We start from the raw sequence: 13,420 nt of genomic DNA, 5'->3' as shown, positions 1-13,420 counted from the left end.
AGTCTGTAACATTAAATTGGCAGCAGACCTATCCACAGAGATCTGGCAGGCCAGAAAGAACAGTCATGATACATTCAGAGCACTAAACAAGAAAAATATGCAGCCAAGAATACTATATCCAGCTAGGCTGTCATTGAAAATGGAGAGATAAAAAGCTTCCAGGACAAACAAAAAGTAAAAAAATCTGCAAACACCAAACTAGCCTTACAGGAAATATTGAAAGGGGTCTTCTAAGCAACGAGAAAGCCTAAAAAGAGTAGACCAGAAAGAAACAGAGACAGTATACAGTAACATTCACCTTAGAGGCAATACAAAGGCACTAAATTCATATCTATCAATAGTTACCCTGAACATAAATGGGCTATATGCCCTAATCAAAAGACACAGGGTATCAGAATGGGTAAAAACAAAACAAAACAAAACAACAACAACAAAATACAAGACCCACTGATATGCTGTCTATAAGAAACTCATTTTAGACCCAAAGACACCTCCAGATTTAAAATGAGGGGGTAGGGACACCTGGGTGGCTCAGTTGGTTAAGCGGCTGCCTTCGGCTCGGGTCATGATCCCAGGGTCCTGGGATCAAGTCCCACATCGGGCTCCTTGCTCGGCAGGGAGCCTGCTTCTCCCTCTGCCTCTGCCTGCCTCTCTGTCTGCCTGTGCTCACTCTCTCTGACAAATAAATAAATACTATCTTTAAAAAAAATAAATAAATAAATAAAATGAGGGGGTAGAAAACAATTTACCATACAAATGGACATCAAAAGAAAGCTGGGGTGCAATCCTTATATCAGATAAATTAGATTTGAAGCCAAATACTATAGTAAGAGATGAGGAATGACACTATATTATACTTGAAGGGTCTGTCCGACAAGATCTAACATTTTTAAATGTTTATGCCCATAACATGGAAGCAGCCAATTATATAAATCAATTAATAACAAAATCAAAAAAACACATCAACAATAATATAATAATAGTACGGAACTTTAACACCCCTCTCACTGAAATAAACAGATCTAAACAAAAGATCAACAAGGAAATAAAGGCTTTAAATGACACACTGGACCAGATGCATCACAGATATATTCAGAACATTCCATCCCAGAGCAACAGAGTACACATTCTTCTCTAGTGCACATGGAACATTCTCCAGAATAGATCACATCCTGGGTCACAAATCAGGTCTCAACCGGTACCAAAAATTGGGACCAAACCTGCATATTTTCAGACCACAATGCTCTGAAGCTAGAACTCAATCACAAGAGGAAAGTTAGAAAGAACTCAAATACATGGAGGCTAAAGAGCATCCTATTAAAGAATGAATGGATCAACCAGGAAACTAAAGAATGGAAAAAATTCATGGAAACAAATGAAAATGAAAACACAACTGTTCCAAATCTTTGGGACACAACAAAGGCAGTCCTGAGAGGAAAGTATTTAGTGATATAAGACTTTCTCAAGAAACAAGAAAGGTCTGTCTCAAATATACAACCTAACCCTACACCTAAAGGAGGTGGAGAAAGGACAGCAAAGAAAGCCTAAACCCAGCAGCAAGAGAGAAATAATAATAATAACAACAACAACAATAATAATAATATTATTATTATCAGAGCAGAAATCAATGAAATAGAAAGCAAAACAACAGTAGAACAGATCAACAAAACTAGGAGCTTGTTCTTTGAAAGAATTAATAAGGCTGATAAATCCCTGGCTAGACTTACCAAAAAGAAAAGAGAAAGGACCCAAATTAATAAAATCATGACTGAAAGAGGAGAGATTACAACCAACACCAAAGAAATACAAAGAAGTAGAAGAACATAATATGAGCAGCAAATTTGACAACTTGAAAGAAATGGATGCACTCCTAGAGACAGAAAAACTACCAAAACAGAACTAGGAAGTAAAAAAAAAAAAAAAAAAAAAACCTGAACAGACCCATAACCAGTAAGGAGATTGAAGCAGTCATCAAAATTTCTCAACAAACAAGACCGACAGGGCCAGACAGCTACCCAGGGGAATTCTACCAAACATTTAAAAAAGAATTAATACCTATCCTCCTGAAACTGTCCCAAAATATAGAAATGGAAGGAAAACTGGCAAACTCATTTTATGAGGCCAGCATTACCTTGATCCCAAAACCAGACAAAGACCCCATCAAAAAAGAATTACAGACCAATATCCTTAATGAACCCAGATGCAAAAATTATCATCAAAATACTAGCCAGTATTATCCAACAGTACATTGAAAGGATTATTCACCATGACAAAGTGGGATTTATTCTGGGGCTTCAAGTTTGGTTCAACATCTGCAAATCAATTAATGTGACATAATACATTAATTAAAAAAAAAAAAACAAGAACAATATGATACTCTCAGTAAATGCTGAAAAAGCATTTGACAAAGTACAGCATCCTTTCGTGATCAAAAGTCTTCAAAGTGTAGGCATAAAGAGTACATTCCTCAATACCATCAAGCCATCTATGAAAAATCACCCAGCAAATATCATTCTCAATGGGGAAAAACCTGAGAGCTTTTCCCCTAAGGTCAGGAACACGACAGGGATGTCCATTATCACCACTGCTATTCAACATAGTACTAGACGTCCTAGGCTGAGCAATCAGACAGCAACAAGAAATAAAAAGCATCTGAATCAGCAAAGAAGAAGTCAAACTCTCACTCTTTGCAGATGGTTTGATACTTTATGTGGAAAACCCAAAAGACTCCACTCCAAAACTGCTAGAACTCATACAGGAATTCAGTAAAGTGTTAGAATATAAAAATCAATGCTCAGAAATCAGTTACATTTCTATACAGCAACTGAAAAACAGAAGAAAGAGAAACTAAGGAGTCAATCCCATTTACAATTGCACCCAAAACCATAAGATACCTAGGAATAAACCTAACCAAAGAGGCAAAGAAGCTATACTCAGAAAACTATAAAATACTCATGAAGAAACTGAAAAAGACACAAAGAAATGGAAAATGTTCCATGCTCAATGACTGAAAGGACAAACATTATGAAAATGTCTATGCCACCTAAAGCTATCTAAACATTTAATGGACTCTCTATCAAAATGGAACCAATAATACTAATATTTATGTGGAACCAGAAAAGATCCTGAATAGCCAAAGGAATATTGAAAAAGAAAGCCAAAGTTGGTGGCATCACAATTCCAGACTTTGAGCTCTATTACAAAGCTGTCTTCATCAAGACAGTATGACACTGGCACAAAAACAGACACATAGATCAGTGGAACAGAATAGAGAGCCCAGAAATGGACACTTAACTCTATGGTCAACTAATCTTCAACAAAAAAAGACAGTCCCCTCAATAAATGGTGTTAGGAAAATTGGGACAGCCACATGCAGAAGGATGATATTGGACCATTTCCTTACACCACACACAAAAATAGACTCAAAATGGATGAAAGACTTCAATGTGAGATAGGAATCCATCAAAACCCTTGAGGAGAACACAGACAGCAAACTTCAACCTCAGCCGCAACAATGTCTTCCAAGAAACATCGCCAAAGGCAAGGGAAGCAAGGGCAAAAGTGAACTATTGGGACTTTATCAAGATCAAAAACTTTTTCACAGCAAAGGAAACAGTCAACAAAACCAAAACACAACTGACATAATGGGAGAAGATATTTGCAAATGACCTATCAGATAAAAGGCTAGTATCCAAAGTCTATAAGGAACTTATCAAATTCAATATCCAAAGAATAAATAATCCAATCAAGAAATCAGCAGAAGACATGAACAGACATTTCTGCAGAGAAGACATCCAGATGGCCAACAGACACATGAAAAAGTGCTCAACATCACGTGGCATCAGGGAAATACAAATCAAAACCACAATGAGATACCACCTCACAAATCAGTCAGAATGACTAAAATTAACTACTCAGGAAGCAACAGATGTTGGAGAAGATGCGGAGAAAGGGAAAACCCTCCTGCACTGTTAGTTGGAATGCAAGCTGGTGCAGCCATGCAATAAAATAGCATGGAGGTTCCTCAAAAAGTTGAGGTATTTACCCTAAAGATACAAATGTAGCGATCTGAAGGGTCACGTGCATCAGAATGCTTATAGCAGCAGTGTCCACAATGGCCAAACTACAGAAAGAACCTAGATGTCCATCAACAAATGAATGGATAAAGAAGATATGGTATATATATACTATGGAATACTATACACCCATCAAAAGAAATGAAATCTTGCCATTTGCAAAGAAGTGGATGGAACTAGAGGGTATTATGCTGAGTGAAATAAGTCAATCAGAGAAAGACAATTATCATATGATATCTCTGGTATGAGGAATTTGAGAGGCAGGGTGGGGGGTTATGGAGGGTAAGGAAGGAAAAAATGAAACAAGATGGGATCAGGAGAGAGACAAACCATAAGAAACACTTAATCTCACAAAACAGACTGAAGGTTGCTAGGGAGTGGGGCAATAGAGAAAGGGTGGTTGGATTATGGACACTGGGGAGGGTATGTGCTATGGTGAGTGCTGTGAAATGTTTAAGCCAGATGATTCACAGACCTGGATCCCTGGGGCAAATCATACATTATATGTTAATAAAAACAATTTAAAAAAAAGGTTCCAAATTGACAATCAAAAGTCCAAATTTCAGCCCTAATCCAGACCTACTGAGGTGAATCTCTGAGAAGGAAGCCCATGAATATCACTTTAAAAAATAACCTTTTAAAGGTTATTTTAAAAAACTTTTTAATATATTATATATATAATTTATATATTATATATAAAATATATTTTATATATTGTCAATATATAAAATATAAATATATAAATACATTTATATATTATAATATTTTTATTATATATTATATATATTTTATATATGTATATTTATAACTTTTTTAAAAAAGGGACACCTGAGTGGCTCAGTTGTTGAGGGATGGGCTCTTGATTTCAGCTCAGGTCATGATCCCAGGGTCAGAAGATCAAGTCCCACCTCAGGCTCTGCGCTCAGCCTGCAGTCTGCTTATCCCTCTCCTGCTCCTCCCCACTGCTCTGTCTCTCTCTGTCATCTCTCTCTCTGTCTCTCAAATAAATAATCTTGGGGAAAAAAATCTCCCAGATGTTATTTATGCACCTAATACATGAGATATCTGTATTGTATAAACATCTGTCAGTGGACTTGTGTTGAAAAAAGTCTACTTGATTATATGAACCATATGTCTGAGCCAAGTCATATAATACAAGGTGTCAGATGTAAATGAAGAGAAATGGTTACGTTGTTTTTAAACCTTTTGGTAACACTTACTAAATTTGGTATTGTGAACAATATTAAATTTCCTTCTGATTTAGTAAAAGTACATTTTTTACATTTAGGTTTGTACTATCCTCTTCCTCTTGAGAACATTAAAGCCACCGAGAGAAATTGTGGTTGCCTATGATGATGGGTATTTTCATCTAATTTGACAAGAAAGAGGGATTTGGGGGAGACTTTATAAAATTGTTCTTGAAATTTATTTTATTTATTTGTAATAAATATATTATCTCTAAAACTAGATTATAAATCAGTTTACCTTGCTTCATCTAGCCATATATAGCTAAAAAAAGCCAAGCTATATAATGCTTTCTTGGGTAGAAATTCTGGGTAAATAAGCATTTCCAGATGTTAATTTTGAGTAAAATTTCTCTCTCAATTACATGTATACATGATCTTCCCTTAGTGAAACTGACAAATCAAATAAACAGAACAAATATCTTTTTTAAAAAATTTTTTAAACATTTTATTTATTTATTTGACAGAGATCGCAAGTAGGCAGAGAGGCAGAGAGAGAGAGAGAGAGGAGGAAGCAGGCTCCCCGCTGAGCAGAAAGCCTGATGTGGGGCTCAATCCCAGGACTCTGAGATCATGACCTGAGCCGAAGGCAGAGGCTTTAACTCACTGAGCCACCCAGGTGCCCCTAAATATTTTTTTTTTTTTTAATGGGGAAAAAACAAACACTATTTCCTCTATATATGCTTGATACACAGAACAACATAGGTATGATTGGTGAAATAATGAGTAAAATAAGCAAAAATGAAAAGTACCATTACAATATAACTTTTTTAAGTTAAAAAATGACTAACACTAGGGGCACCTGGGTGACTCAGTGGGTTAAAGCCTCTGCCTTCAGCTCAGTTCATGATCCCCGGGTCCTGGGATAGAGCCCCGCATCAGGCTCTCTGCTCAGCAGGCAGCCTGCTTCCTCCTCTCTCTGCCTGCCTCTCTGCCTACTTGTGATTTCTATCTTTCAAATAAATAAAGAAAATATCTGAAAAAAATGACTAGCACTAATTAATATAATTTGATGAAAATATAAAAAGAAGCAATGTAATAAAATAATGGTTATTTGGGTGTTGGGGAGAGGTAGGCAAATGATAAAAATGTAGCATTAAGTATAGAGAAGCTATTATAAATTAATAATTTTTACATTGGGAAACAAATTCATAAGGTCTCACTAAAAATGTCTTGTCAAAATTTATCTCTGATGAGATTAAGTAGTAGTTGGCTGATACAATTCAGTTGTGCCTTTAATGAAAAACTGATATTGGAATGTATGAATTAGCATTCTCAAAATTATAACATAGGAACTAATTTTAGGATTTTTAAAAAAAATTTAGGATGTTAAGGGAGATTACCTTAGAAATGGTAGAATATTTCTCTTAGACAGTGAAAACAACCACTGCCAAATATTTCCTTGCCTATAAAACATATTAAAAAGAACAATAGTTGGGACGCCTGGGTGGCTCGGTTGGTTAAGCAGCTGCCTTCGGCTCAGGTCATGATCCCAGCATCCTGGGATCGAGTCCCCTGTCGGGCTCCTTGCTCAGCAGGGAGCCTGCTTCTCCCTCTGCCTCTGCCTGCCATTCTGTCTGCCTGTGCTTGCTCTCTCTCCCTCTCTCCCTCTGATAAATAAATAAAATCTTTAAAAAAAATAAAAAGAACAATAGCAAAAATGACAGCAAGAAACTCTCAAACAAGACCCATCACCTGTATTTGATGATATTTGGGAATTATTTGCTTTTTATCAAGAGCTATTTATTTGCTTTATGTTTATTCTGGAAGATTCCAAACAATACATTTCTTTAAAATGACTCTTCATCAATAAATTAAAGATAAGATATAAGGAAATAATTTCTTAAAAAAAGTTCATGTTTTTCCCTTTTCAGTTCCATGTTGACACCTTAACTTATTAATTAACTTATTAATTCAAGCCACTATATATTCTAAGTATAGTGATTATGATGTAAGATAATTTACAGTTTTATAAATAACCTTCTCATTAATATGCTTCCACAGCCAAGGAAGAGGCAAGATTCAACCAAAGGTGATTTACTCACATCAAAAGAGGACAAATATTCTAACTTAAAATATTTGAAGGTAAAGGAAACTAGATACAAACAAAAGCATGCCTATGGATGGATAGGAGTATGTCCTTTTAAAAAGAAAAGATAGCTCTTTCTTCTGTGATTTCAGGGGAAAAATTCCACAGTGCCTGTAGCTGTTTTCTGTTGGTAGGAATTTTCCTTCAGACCTCATTTTCAATGTAGTTACTTGTATGATATAAAAATATTCTTAACGCATAGACCAATTCGTCAGAAATCTTCTCTAATATCTCTTATTTTCTCCTATATTATACTTGCTGAGTGAGATGAAGTAGGTAACTAAAAATAAGCATGTTTATGACAATATTTTATCAACTTAATTAAATACATGGAAAAAGTTCACATGTATTAAGTCCTTAAATTTCACCAGAAACTACTGTGAACAACTTGCACGTATTAACTTTTTTAAATGTTGATTTCCTCTGAGCTGGCAATTGTTGCCTCCATGCAAAGAAGAGAAAAATAAGTCACAGATAAGTAAATTGTACAAGGTCACATAGCTAGTAAGAAGTGGATTTGAGATCTGTAGTTTTGTTTAATTGTATACCTGATGCTCTTTTTTCTTTCTTTTTAAGATTTATTTATTTATTTATTTATTTGACAGAGAGAGAGAGAGATACAGTGAGACAGGGAACACAAGCAGTGGGAGTTGGAGAGGGAAGTAGGCTTCCCACCAAGCAGGGAGCCAGCCCAAGGTGGGCTCGATCCCAGGGCCACAGGATCATGACCGGAGCCAAAGGCAGATACTTAATGACTGAGTCATCCAGGCACCCCAGACCTGATGCTCTTAACCACTATACCTTAATATATCAAGGTCTGTTAAACTATTATCACCTGAATAATTAAATATGTACAAACGTTATCACAACTAAATACATGATTCAGGGAAAAAAATGTTCCAATATTCAATACACTACTAAGTAGTCAAAATATAAGCAATATAATTATCTGTTTTTATATGCATATATTTATTAAATAAGGACATATTTAATTACATTTTATAATCATAAAAAACCCTCATCTTTAAATGCCTAAGTGTTGCAAGCACATAAATAATGTGCTGTATTTATTTTGACCCTATGATAAACTCTGTTATCATGCTCCTTTGTGAACAATTGAAAAGGCTATGGAATTTTAAAATGGTTATGCTTACATATTGTGGGTTACGTCAACATCAGTGAAGAAACTGGGTTTCTAATAATATAACTACATTAAAAATGTTGGGGAACAGTCTTGCCATTTGCAACAACATGGATGGAACTAGAGCGTATCATGCTTAGCGAAATAAGTCAAGCAGAGAAAGACAACTATCATATGATCTCCCTGATCTGAGGAAGTGGTGATACAACATGGAGGCTTAAGTGGGTAGAAGAAGAATAAATGAAACAAGATGGGATTGGGAGGGAGACAAACCATAAGTGACTCTTAATCTCACAAAACAAACTGAGGTTTGCCGGGGGGAGGGGGTTTGGGAGAAGGGGGTGGGATTATGGACATTGGGGAGGGTATGTGATTTGGTGAGTGCTGTGAAGTGTGTAAACCTGGTGATTCACAGACCTGTACCCCTGGGGATAAAAATATATGTTTATAAAAAATAAAAAATTAAAGTCTAAAAAAAAAATGTTGGGGAACAAAGAAAACTGAGTCATTTGATTTTTGAGTTGTGTCTAGTGCCATGTCAGAATAGAAATGACATTAGTATTTTTATTCAGTCACACATGTATGCAGTCACTCCAAAACCCTATGTTTTTGAGCCTATGAAACACAGTAAGAACACAAAAGCAAGATGAACAGGAAGATGTGAAGGGGAAAAAATCACAGTGCTCCAACCTCAGAATTTTCAGAATCCAGAGAACTCAATCTATGCTGCTTGCATACATTCGGTTTGAAAGAAAAATCACGGAGATTTTAGGTGCTGCATCAGAAGTCAGCAAGCAATAGTCCAAATGCCCAATGTGGCCGTCTACCTGTTTTTGTTTTGCATGGTGAAATGAGAGGATTTTATACCCCCAATATTGAAAAGAATCAAATGTATCCTATTGTGTAACACATAAAAATTATAGGAAATCAAAATTTAGTGTCTGTATATAAGGTTTCCTTTATGTATTTTCTCTGGCTGTTTTTGCACTACAAGGACAAATTTCAGATGTTATGAAAGATGGTATCAATTGCAAAGCTTAAAATATTTGCTATCTTTATAGAAAGGTTTGTTGTCCTTCACATATACTATCCATATAGGAAATATTTACTGGGAAATTATCTTGCTATGTGAATGAAGCTACTCATATTGAAATAATCTTTTTCTGAATAACTCTGTTAATTCTTCATTAGAAATTCAGATGCTGCACATGTTAATTTTTAATGTGTTTTTACTTTTTAAATATCTTAATTATTTGAGAGAGCAAGAGAGAGAACATGAGTGAGGGGAAGGACAGAGAGTGAGGGAAAAGCAGACTCCTTGCTGAGCAGGGAATCTGATGTGGGGCTCGATCCCCGGACCCTGGGATGATAACCTGAGCTGAAAGCAGATGCTTATCGAACGAACTGAGCTACCCAGGCACCCTTGGATCCTGTCCATTTTAAACAATGACAGTGACTGATTATTATAATCTTTAAGTACAAATAATGTGTTTCTGTTGCAACTATACAGTATTTTGCAGCATATATGCAATATGACACTATGTAGTCATGGTGTTAGTTTAAAAAATATAAAATGTAGTTCTTATCCACAAATATCTGAACATTTAAATATAAAGAAATGATTTATTATTTGTCAAATCTTGGGCTATGTCTTTGGAAGTAGTTTTTTACAAAAATCTCTAAAATTAGGATACATTAAAGTTAGGAATAAGGTTAATCCTGGGGGATTTAACTATCCCTCACATTTTCCAACAGCAGTTTTCAACCCTGATTACATTTTGGGACTCTCTTGCTTGTTTTCTTAGAGAAGTTTAATACTCTTTCAGTTCACAATATTAAAAATTAAATTCATACTGGTGACCTAGATTTTTTAAAAAACTGAACAAATCAATGGTTATCCTAGGTAAACTGTTCTACCATATAAATGAGAACTCTGGATTCTATACTACTGGAACAACTCCAGACTTAATGTCCCATCAGAAAGTTTTCTGGATTGACTAAATGAGAACTTCACTAGGTCTGAAGTTAAGAAAGAATGGTATAATCTCTTCATACATTACTTGTGAATAAACTTTTCATTGACTTTTATTTTCTGATGCAGTTTGGCTAGGAATAGTAATAATAAATTATCTATTCAATTGTTAAAATGTTCTAGGGTAGCCTTAATCTTCTTCTCTATATTTTTTCTTTTTTTTTTTTCTGTAAGGTTCTCTTTTATTTAAAAGATCATTCACAAAATACTATATCCACAGATTAAAAAATAGGGAATGTTTCAGAAATCTGTGTATCATCCTTGTATAGAGGTCATGCTAATCTTCTCTGTATCATTCCAATTTTAGCATATGTGTTGCCAATGTAAGCACTATATTTTTACTTCTAGTGACTTCATTTATACCCACAGTTTCTCTTTATCACTTATATATACACCTTAGCTATCCAAAATCTACTTTGGCAGCTCCATATTCCTTTTAAGCACCAAACATGTGCTTAAGCACCAAATATGTGTCTTCCTGGGTCCATTGAATATATCGCCACATGTTTCCTGAAGAACTTAATCTCATAATGTTCAAATCTGAATTTAGCTAGCTTTCTTTTTCTTCTCCAAATTTACTTCATGTTGAGTACTCTTAATTTTCAGTGAATGGTGTTGGTACCCTCTCACTTTCTGAAGTCGAAATTATCAGCATCATTCTAGACACTTTCCTTACACTTATTCCTCATTGCCATGCCTTCCCCCTTCGCATGCACTGAAAAAAGAGGAAATTACTATTTACCAATTTTAACTCCTGAGTATCTCCACTCTAAGTACTGAGTACTAAGTATTCCTCCTCTCCATTTCCATAGTCACAACCTCAGTTTATCGTCTCTTAGGCTCACGATATTTGTCTTAGTCTCTTTACTAGATCCCTTGCCTAAATTCATTTTCAAACTATCCATCTTCCATAATGCTTACAGAAATGACTTAATAAGTCTGCTTTATTTTTTTAACAAGTTTTATTTAAATAATTCAGTACACATTGCCCAAATTTAGTCCAAATATTGTATTACAGCATAAGGAACTCTGAATCTTCATCTTATCTCCTCTAAAATGCATGTCTTTTCACTTAATTGTATCCTAGAATTCAATCTTGCTGAACTGGGGTCATTTCCCAGCACCTGTTAGTCTCCTCCTTGTTCTTCTGGGCCTTTTGATAAAATGCTCTATCTGATTTGTTCTCTCAACTTTCTACCTGACTAATTCCTGCTGGATTTTTAAAACCCAGCTTGATTGTAACATCATCTTAAAAGTTTTTCTAGTGTTGTCAGTGAAAATGGCAGAGTAAAGAAATCCAAAAGTTCATCCTTCCATAAGGGCAATGGAATCTTATAAAAACTGTCAGAATCAACCTTTTCGGAATTCTGGAAACAGACCAAATACTTCCAGCAATGAGGGTAAGATTTAAGTAAGAAAAGTCATCTGAATCTTGTAAGAACAGAGGGTTTTGCGGTGTAACTTATGCTGTTCTTTTCTTTATTTATTTTTTTAATTTTTTTGGATGGGGGAGGGGCAGAAGGAGGAAGAGAGAATCCCACACAAGCTCCATGCCCAGTGTGAGCCTGATGGAAGGCTTGATCTCACAACCCTGAGAACATGACCTGGTCTGAAATCAAGATTCAGATTCCTAACCAACTGAGCCACCCAGGCACCTCAGATTTACGTTGTTCTCATTTCATATTCCCAGTTAATCCACAACCCTTGTACAGATACCAGTACCAGAGGGAACAGAAAAGACCTCATTCACAAAGAATTGTGTTCATTTGTTTTGACCTGTCTAATGGCTCTCTAGAAGACCAACTGAAGGGTTGCCGTTATCTTGTTTAACTTGGAACTGTGGCAGTTTTGGGGAGGTATTTCTCAAAAACATTTATAGAGAGATGTGTTAGCTTTCTGAAACAATGGGCAACACTTGAGGAAAACCACTTACTAATGAAAAAGCTTGGGAGAGAAGACTAGGGAATGGGATGCTTTGGGGAAACATATGCTTTTTGGTTTGTTTTTTAAAGATTTATTTATTTATATATTTATTTTAGAAAGAGTTAACAAATGGGGGAAGGTGCAGGGGTAGGGAGAGAGAGTAAGAAGCAGATTCCCCATTGAGCATAGAATCCAAGATGGGGCTTGACCCAGGGTTTGATTTCAGGATCCTGAGATCATGACCTGAACCAAAATCAAGTCAGTTGATTAACTGACTGAGCCACCCAGATGTCCCAGGAAACACATGTTTTCAAAAGCTCCAATATACTCAAGGGGATCTGAAAAGTCATGTGAATTTCCAGAGCAGGGCACATGCTCAGAAAGAACTAAGAAGGCCCTAAGCTCTCATTCTGACTGACCTCCGGGATCTACACAGAGAGGAAGTAAAGGCCAAGGCAGAGATGTAAATTGCTTAACTGAGTGTTGAAGGGATGCCAAGCATACACACAGACCCCTGGCAAAGACTGGGAATTTATTGTTTACAGGTGTTTAAGCAAATCTTATTCCAGCCTCTAGCTCACCACTAAACTAACAGAACATGAGGGGCAACACACAACAGAAAGCAGACTTTACAATTAGTTCAAAAAGTCACCAGATACCCAAACAATAACAACAACAAGGAACAAGAGCAAACCGTAGGGGCAGGAGTTTCCAGATATCCTGATATCTAGAGTTGCTACATTATCATATTAAAAATACTGTTTTCAACAAAAATGTGATGCATACAAATAAATGAGAAAGTATGGTCCATAAACAGGAGTGGGGGAGGGGACAATAAATAGAAACTGTCCTTAAGGAAGTCCAAACATTAAATTTACTAGATAAAGACTACTACACTTCTATGTTTCCATTTAT

The 13,420-nt window shown here is 35.8% G+C and overlaps 1 non-coding gene across 1 annotated transcript; it reads right to left on the bottom strand.

Annotated features, from left to right (window-relative positions):
- Nucleotides 1–10,806: 10,806 nt before the first annotated feature.
- LOC132014706 (U6 spliceosomal RNA) lies at nucleotides 10,807–10,913 on the bottom strand. Its single transcript, XR_009403361.1, has one exon. It is a non-coding gene; the product is annotated as a U6 spliceosomal RNA (small nuclear RNA).
- Between the last annotated feature and the right edge of the window lie 2,507 nt (nucleotides 10,914–13,420).

This window comes from Mustela nigripes, chromosome 3, assembly GCF_022355385.1.
Source record: "Mustela nigripes isolate SB6536 chromosome 3, MUSNIG.SB6536, whole genome shotgun sequence".
In the NCBI taxonomy this organism is placed as follows: domain Eukaryota; kingdom Metazoa; phylum Chordata; class Mammalia; order Carnivora; family Mustelidae; genus Mustela; species Mustela nigripes.
The sequence above is the reverse complement of the archived record's forward strand: the minus strand, read 5'-3'. Positions and strand labels throughout refer to the sequence as shown.